At 43.4% G+C, this 8516-nt stretch overlaps 1 long non-coding RNA gene across 1 annotated transcript; it reads right to left on the bottom strand.

The window, feature by feature from the left end:
- Positions 1–1089: 1089 nt before the first annotated feature.
- On the bottom strand, positions 1090–7803 carry LOC142058735 (uncharacterized). The gene is made up of 3 exons (XR_012661093.1): positions 7697–7803; positions 2276–2357; positions 1090–1228 (listed from the first exon to the last, which is right to left on the bottom strand). It is a non-coding gene; the product is annotated as an uncharacterized LOC142058735 (long non-coding RNA).
- Between the last annotated feature and the right edge of the window lie 713 nt (positions 7804–8516).

Raw genomic sequence — 8516 nt, 5'->3', positions numbered from 1 at the left:
ATTAGTCTTTTCTTGCCAAGAATACAGGCAATTGAAGGCTTCCATGCATGCAGAACCTCTTCTTGCTGGTCAAGTCCTTCAGAGTGAGGAGCCAGGTTAGTGTGACCTGCCAGGCTGCTGACACAGGGGTATTCACAAACTGCAGTTCCAAGTAAGGGTGTGCCAATGTCATAACAAACTCGGTGCCTCAGGATACTGAAAACTAGCTGGGAGGAAGAGTTTGGTCATTAAGGTGGTGGGGAAACACTTTGGTTGGTCTGTTACCAAGTGAATAGCTGCACTTTCCACTTTCAATGTAGACCACTTGGGTAACAGAAAACAGACTAGTATGCCACTCCTACAGCTTCCTGTTACTTGATTCAGTCCGCCTCTCTTCATCCACAGCATTTTCCGTCTGACATACTCGCACATCCCCAGGCTGCATATAACCTTCTAGCTTGGCTCTGGGTTAAGGGAAGAATTCCATTGTGCCTTGCCAATCTGTGCTTCAGGCAGGAAGGAGGCCAGATCTGCACACTCCCTAGTGTGTGGGTCCCTCTTGCTCAGGTCTGCTGCGTGAAGAAGGTACTAAAGACTATTATTTTTTACGTCCCTGAGCTCTCGCCTGGCTGGCTGTATAACATAGCCTATCTTGCCTGAAAAAATGAGCCTTTATACCACAAAACAGTGCAAATCAGGCACACAGCCAAAACCAAAATAAGTCACGCTATTGTGAAGTCACAGTGTGACACTGGTGTAGCAAGTGAAAATGTCACATGCTGGCTTCTGTTGCTTACAAACTTTCAAGTGCCTTAGCAAATTTTGACAGAAAATATGCCTTGAACATCATGTTGGTATTACTTCTTCATATAAATCATGGTTTCAAAGGGAAGGTCCATCACAATTACTGGAAGAGGAAACACTCCACTTAGTTTTGGACGTGAAGAGAGGTGAATTCAGAAAGACAGTCCATTCTATAACACATTAAGGTAACCCCTGCTGCATGTTATCAATCCAGTCCTACTTGACTAATAAACAATAAAAATAAATATATTATCTTGCTTATGCTTTTTAATCCCTTTGCAGGAGGCAACAAGCAGAAGACTTTGTATGTTCATTTTGCAGTTTATTTTGTGTTTTCCTTTTGGCCTGTTATCACTCCTTTGTCTCAGCTCTTCTTAGAGGAATTAGCTGATGGAAGAGCAGTACTTCTGCCAAAGTGCTTCTTAAACCAAGGACAATCCTTTTCCTGTGAGGCAAAAGAAACATTGTCTTCCTAAGCTTGAGTTAAGAGAAACAGATAACTGTCGATGAAGTTGTTTCTCAATTATCCTTTCCTATTCCCCCAGCAGTAGCAGCAGCCAACACACTTCTTCAGCCTTAGGTGGAATTAAAACCCCAAAGGCTTACAGAAAATGCTGTATATCCTAGAGTGATCTCTATACATAACATTTTAATTCTTACAGGAGCATAAAGGAAAACTCTCAAAATTCTCTGCAGTTATTCACAAAACAAATGACAATGAAAAGGGAACATGTTACAGGCACTGGTGGATTCTAGGTAGCCAGCTATCTCATGTAATGACCCAACAAATACTGCATGACATAGCTAGCTGAGGTCAACACTCCTCATAGGGTTTACCTTGACCAGCTACAGAGATATAACTATTCCCTATGACTAGCTCTTCCAACTATGTTTGTGTTGTAAGACAGGAGCTTCAAAAGACAATATCTCAGGAAACCAAAATAAAAATGACTTTTTTTTTTTTACCCTTGATCTCCAGCCTTCCTATGGCTCATATAATCAGTACAGCAGTGCTGGTTTAGAGGCAATTGATGATTAAAGCCTACAAAAGGAAGCACTTCAAATTATGTCAGGGAACACTGGTTGTTTATGTATCTTTTGCCTTGTAGAGATGGCTTTTTGATGCAAAGAGAGATAAAGTAGAATGAGATTTATATGTTATGGTATCAACCAAAGGAAAAGGGGTAAAATCAGACCCTTTACCATCTCTGTCATTAAGGCATTCATCCCTCTTGGAACCATTGGCAAAGAAAGATCCCAGCCCATTACTGCGGAAGACACCCTCAAAATCATACATGTGTGTTCGTGAGTGTGTGTTTGTGTGAAGAATGCTAGTGATCAAATATTGTTCACATAGGCTCTCTTCAGCTTCAGCTTCCAGCCCCAGTTTCTAAACTTCAGGATCAGCCTGCATGCTGAGATGACTCCATTAAAAATCAACAAGAAGCACATTCTGAAGTCTTACTCCATGGACAAAAATCTTTTAACTTACCCCCTATCCTGAAAGAATCACGGCTGTGAAACTTTCTAACAGCAGCAAGGAAAAGGATGGCGGTACACGGATACTAGCAAACCTATAAATAGTTAAAGCAATGGAATCAGTATAGCAAAATAGCAAAAACATCAGCAATCAGCATAGAAAAGTCTCTGGATAATATTTTTTAAAATTGGATTATTTAAATCTATGAACACAATCAACTATTTTTATTTCTTGAGCATGTTCAGGGAAGATAAGGAAAACTGGTAGATAAAGGAAGTTTCCTCTTTTGTTCCTCTGAAGCAGAGAGATTTTAGGGCTTTGTGCATCCTCCCCGTGGCCTCCAGTAGGGAGACAGGAACTAAAAGGCTGAGGACACAAGAACTGCAGGTACATCTCCTACATGGTACTTGACAGAAGTGCCTGGATGAGCAGAGTTTTCGTGTCATTCTTTCTTTCTGTTCCCTGTACTGGTGATTTGCTTCCACCTCATCAGAAAATATCTGAGCAATACAAAATTATTGGTGGTGACCAGCCTGACCTTGAGACACACAAAGGCAATTACAGAATTCAGCAGCTAAGGACAAAGGGGGACTATTAAAGGTATTTCAAACCCTACACAGTTACCAAGTAACAATTTAACTTCCGTTTTAAAATGACAGCTCTCCCTGCAGAAAGCAGGTTGTTTCTTCAATGTCAAATTCAAAACAGACAGACTATAGCCGTGTTCACTTAAACCAGTTATTCTAGTTATCAGGCAGTTCTTTTTGCTATCTTAAGCTAAAAAGAGTCCTTTGCACCTTATTCAAAATCCTTTGAACAATCCAAGAACAGCGGATGTGTTAAAATAATTCTTTTATCCCCAGGTATGACACAGGACTACATCAACACTTCATGCTTGGTCAGTAGATTTCCATGTGGTGGCGTAAAGAGAAGGGCTGCCCATGGTGTCCTGGGGAGGTCTGCAGGTGAGGGGTGCAGGGGACCAAATTAAGCTCAAGTTTCCCAGACGTCCTTCTCTGACCTAAAACCTCAGCTTGAATCCTCGCGCAGAGCCCCGGGCCACGCGCCCGGCTGGGAACTGCCACAATGGGAATGCCCTTTATGAACAATGGGCAAAAAGCCTGTCACCAAAATTAATGCAGCTCTACCCGAGCCTGAAGAGTCTCCTGCAGTGCAATTTACAAACAACCTCAGCAACAATTCTGGAGAAATTATTACAGCCAGCGCACAAAGGGGTTGGTTCTCTGTGCTACCGCCTCTGCTGAGGTCAAACCGATACAAGTAACCTTTACAAAAAGTAAGTCAGGCCCAAAGCTGTTCTGTACAAAGGTGACTTTCTTGCCCTCTGCAACGCTGCCTCAAATCCTAGAGAGAACTATTTGTAAGCGGCCCAACCTCCCTTCTCCCCAGCACTGCCAGAGAAGAGACAATCCACCAGACTGGTAGGACAATATAGGAAAGCACAAGTGACTTAACTAAATCTTTTCTCTAGTACATAGGGCAATCAACCACATATCCCCATGCAGAGAAAAAAAACCCCACATTTCTAAGCCTGGCTTTATAAGCTCAGGAACTAAAGCTGTCTTGGGCTCCTAACCATATAAGGTCTTACCGTGGTCCTTTCCCTCTCAAATGGAAAACACTCTGATTTGACCTCTCGTCCGACAGCTCGCACCCTGTATTTTTATTGCTCTTGCACAACCACAAGCACTCTGCTTGACAGAGTGCTGAAGACAGCCCATCTCTTCCCATCGTGGTGGTGGGTAGCTCACTGCTGACTGATGAATCACAGTTGCTCTTTGGAAACTCACTCTGATTTAGCAGGAGCAGTGTAATGTTAGAATACCTGAATAAGTTTGACTCCTCACATCAGCTAAAAAGCTTTTAATGGAAAGTTGAATTCTGTTACTAGTTATGTCTAGCTACACCCTCCTTATGACAAACACCTATTCCACCCTGTGTTTGCTTGACAGCAAATGACTAAGATTATTTGCTTGGAAAGAAACCAAGTACAAAAGAGCATTTCCCTCCTGCTGTCTTTATATACCATATCTGATTAGTTTCATTTCCCTGTGCTGTTAAACTTCAGGCACTTTTGTTAGGTGTATACTTAACTTTTTTGAGTCTCCAAAGCAGACCAAAGGAGCTTGGAAAGCAAATTTTTCAACTGTACTCAACTCCCCCTGCTTGGAAAAGTACTTTTTGCCTCTACCATATGGTGCAGCAACATTTTGCAACCGATGCACAATACTTTGGACTTGATTCTCCTCTCCCATCACGGTAAATGTGGTGCAGCTCCCACTTAAGTCACCCAAGCTATGGAAGTATGTGTGAGAGGGGTGTCACACCCACTACGTGCAGCAGTGACTACAGACAGCCTAAGAAAAGGCTTTGATATGGGAATGAAGGAGCCAGTGAGGGAAACCCATGTTACTGGGCTGCTCAGGCAGCCTAGGGTGGGAAACGAAAGCAGAGCCATTTCTGACTTTTCACGAGCCAAGAAGCAGAATTATATTTACTGCTGGTTAAGCAGGATCCATCCACAGATCAAGCATAACACCAACAGCAGCATGCCTCTTTCTTCTACTTAAACTTTGAAGAACCACCTGTGCAGGCAAAAAAGCAGTTTAGATCTTGGTGCCAACAGAGCTTGCAGTCTGAGATGGTGCTCACCCTAGACGACAGGAGTGGGAATGAACCCTGAGTTGGTTACTTTTCAGGGCAAGTTTGCCATGCTCAGAGCCTGGCAGAACCTGCAGGAGGATGGCATAATCCTGCACTGTCAGAGTACCCCAAGTCCCCCACGGTTCTGGCCTCAGTTTCAGACACGAGGTAATTATATCACTTCCGTGAGTTAGTAAGTTATATAAAACCGACCTCTTGGAAGACACTGTGAGTACACAGAGAGCAGTAAGCACACTATAAGTCCATGCACTGGCTTAGAGCACTCTGAGTTCTTGATAAAGACAAGTTCCTGAACTCAAGGTATTTGAAGCTGTAGGCTCCAAACATTTGCTGTCTTCCTGCTGTGCAACACACAGCAATCAAGACTGCTCTCATGCAAAGCAGGTGCATACATTTTCCTGTACAGCAGTTTCAGTCGGAGAGCATCAAAGCATGAGCACCTTCCTCTGCTTGCTCTGGGCTGCACCCAGAGAACGCTGCTCTCTGCACTCAAAAGCAAGCAAGCTGGAAAGCAACTTCCAGATCTTTCCTTTCCACTGCTGTCTTATTTCCAGATTGTATCATAGGCAGATTTTTTCAGTTAATGTTCATTCCCTTAGGCCTCTGCTATAAGGACAGAGGTGGTATTTTTCCCTTCTTCCCTGAATGCTCTCAAACACTAGGCAAAAGGCATTTGGTCCAGAAAAAAGAAGATGCAAACTTGAAGTGGCTGTAAATATTAGAATATCTGTGGGATGACAATGATCCAAGCAGGTGAGAACAGACCCTGTCACCAGATAAGCCCAGAATTACAAGCCAAAGAAAAGACCAAATCATAGCTATGAAATCTGCAATTCATATTTTTTTCTTTAGAAGGCAAGAGGCAAGTACAGTACATGTAGAATAGCGAAAGGTGAAGGAAAACATCATGTAAATGGGAACATGATCTAGAATTTAAAATCTGTAGGGTAAATAAGGAGCAGACAAGTTATCTGCTGAGCTTTTGGGTGTCCAGGAATCAGAAAGATGCTGACAGTACCCGCAGTGTTCCCAGCACACAGAAAAAGCACAGAAGGATAGGCCAGTGCAGGATGGTGCAGGAAGCATTAAGACCCTACTGCTGAAAGATGTGATTGAAGCTGTGTGCAGCACTGTCACTCCCTCCATTTCTCTGTCAGGCTGCAGAAAGGAAACTAAATGAGCTCTTAAACCCATCCAGTCTCAGTCAGCTTTCCCCGAGACTGTTGTGTTTCTGTGGAAAGCCCATTGCTCCCTGGGGTCATTTTCATTGCACTTCAGCTCTTCCAGGAACTCAGACATGCTGACAGCAGTCCCTCCTCTGCCAGACACCCAATCAGAGCACGGAGGGAGTTTTTTTTCTAAGGAAGCTAATTGAACACGTTTTATTAAAAAGAAAAAAAAACCAAACCCAAAACCAACCAACATCCACCACTTTGCTCTACGGGCAAATTCCATGAAACACAGAAAACCCAGGAGGCAAGATGCTAGGCACAGGATCAGCTAGAAATATTGTTCAGGGAACCACACAATGGTAACGATGAAATTTCTGTGGTGTCTGTAAAGGACATAAGACCTACACCTGGCCTGCACCTTACACCTTGTCAAAGGAGCGTCTCAGGTTATGGATCAATGCCTGGAAAAGTGGTAAGATGACAGTTTTACACACACTTTTCACTGTGAGCTAGGGGGCTAAAAATGACTCATAATTCACCATGTGACAGGAATTGCTATTCGCTCTGCAAACCCATTAGCAGTGATTAGCACACTGAAGTGGTGGAAGTAAGGCCAAGGACACTGAGCACATACTCTTTATTTGTAGAGCTCCAGTTGCCCTCTCTGTACTGTAATAACTTGTAAAACAACCTACCTTCCTGCTGCACCGAGGTTCTGAAATTAAACCCAACGTTACAAGGACATAGAGCACTGCGAGGTTGGGAGAGACATACTTTTATTTCCTAAAAAGTGTGAGTGGATATACCACTGGGATATACAAGATGAACCCATTCAATCCCACCTGTTCTCTTTACTGTCCCACTCAGAAGTGGAAGGCTACCTCAGAAGGCACACATGGGGCTGAATGGGAAGGCACTCATCAGGCACCAGCCATGGTTTTATGAGCCTAGGGACACTGAGTCCCACAGAGAGCTATGCTGCTCTTGGCACCCAAGCTGGTATCACCATGACCATATATGAATAGACACAGGAGCTCAGATTAGCTCTGGTTTGAGCATCTCTGCAACATGACTTATTGCAGTATGCGAACATTTCTCTGGACTTTGAGAATAGGTTGCTAATGCTGTAGGTCACAGGTATGGACATAAAGATGGGGCAGATAGGAAACAAGCTTTGAAACTTCATCCGCACCATAGCTCTCACTGCAATGGAAAGATAAATAGAAATATAGCGACATACCACAGTTATTTATAGCAACTGGCTTTCTACATATTTTTCATCTGAGGTTTTTGAAAGGCTTTATAAAAATGTGTCAAATTCAGCACAGGTCTAATTTTATCATGGCTAGAACTTATCCTTAATCCACATATTAATGCACAAGTCACTACAGGATATATATAGGAATTACTCCATACATCTCTATCCCACAAAACAAAGGCAGCAATTCCTTACTAGGCAGCACCTCTGAACTACAGTTTGGAACTGCAAGTCAGGAAGTGTTCACAAGGAATTTAGGGAGCTGAAACACATTATCCATAAATGTAGGCTGGACAGGATGCAAATATTATTGCTCACTTTTTTACATGCTATTTTCTTGGCCTCTTTGACTATCAGTGTGTGCATCTCCCATCTGAACAGAGGATCTCCAATCCTGTGCAAGGTGAAGGGCTCAGGTACAGCTGAAAGGCAGGTAAACATCAAGTTAAAGGATGAATGTGGTTGAGACATCTTATTCAATGTCTGCCTGACACCTTCTCTTTATGTGAGTAAATTCACACAAAGGCTTGTGTAGCTGCCAGATTCATGAATTCTATTTAAATTCCTCCAGCAGTTGCAGCTAGAAAACAGCATTATCAAATTCCTAATATTTCTGAGCAGGAAACACCACAAATGGCCCACTGCAGATGTGACTTTTCTCCCCAGGAAGACCTAGGAGCAGGGATGGAGAGCTCAATGCAGATGTTTTCTCTGCAGCAGATGATCCAGGTGCAAAGGCACCAGACTGCACTGCACTGCATGCACTCTCCTGCTCTGGTCTGCAGGCAGCATAGCTATGTTGCTGGAGAACCAGCAGGTCCTCCTGCCAAGGTGAGTTGTTGCTGGTAGGGTGCAAATCATGCAAACACATCCCATTTGCATCTGGGCAGTTTTAGAGGCTCAGCATTTCCAGCTGTGGGGTTGGTGAGGGGTGTGCTAGCTCAGGTTTGGCCTCTGCATTGTGATTTACTGCTATCACAGATGGTTTGCACAGCCTTCAAGCTGCTTAAACGTCCCCTTTGGACTGAGAAGCACCAATAAAGACAACTGTTAATGCATTACTCCAGGATATTATGTTGTTCCTAAACCTTTCACCTGCTGTTCCCTCCACTCTTCTCCCAGATAGTCTCATGCAACA

This window comes from Phalacrocorax aristotelis, chromosome 6 (genome assembly GCF_949628215.1).
Source record: "Phalacrocorax aristotelis chromosome 6, bGulAri2.1, whole genome shotgun sequence".
Taxonomy (NCBI): domain Eukaryota; kingdom Metazoa; phylum Chordata; class Aves; order Suliformes; family Phalacrocoracidae; genus Phalacrocorax; species Phalacrocorax aristotelis.
Note: the sequence above shows the minus strand (reverse complement) of the source record. Positions and strands in the feature narration are given on the sequence as shown.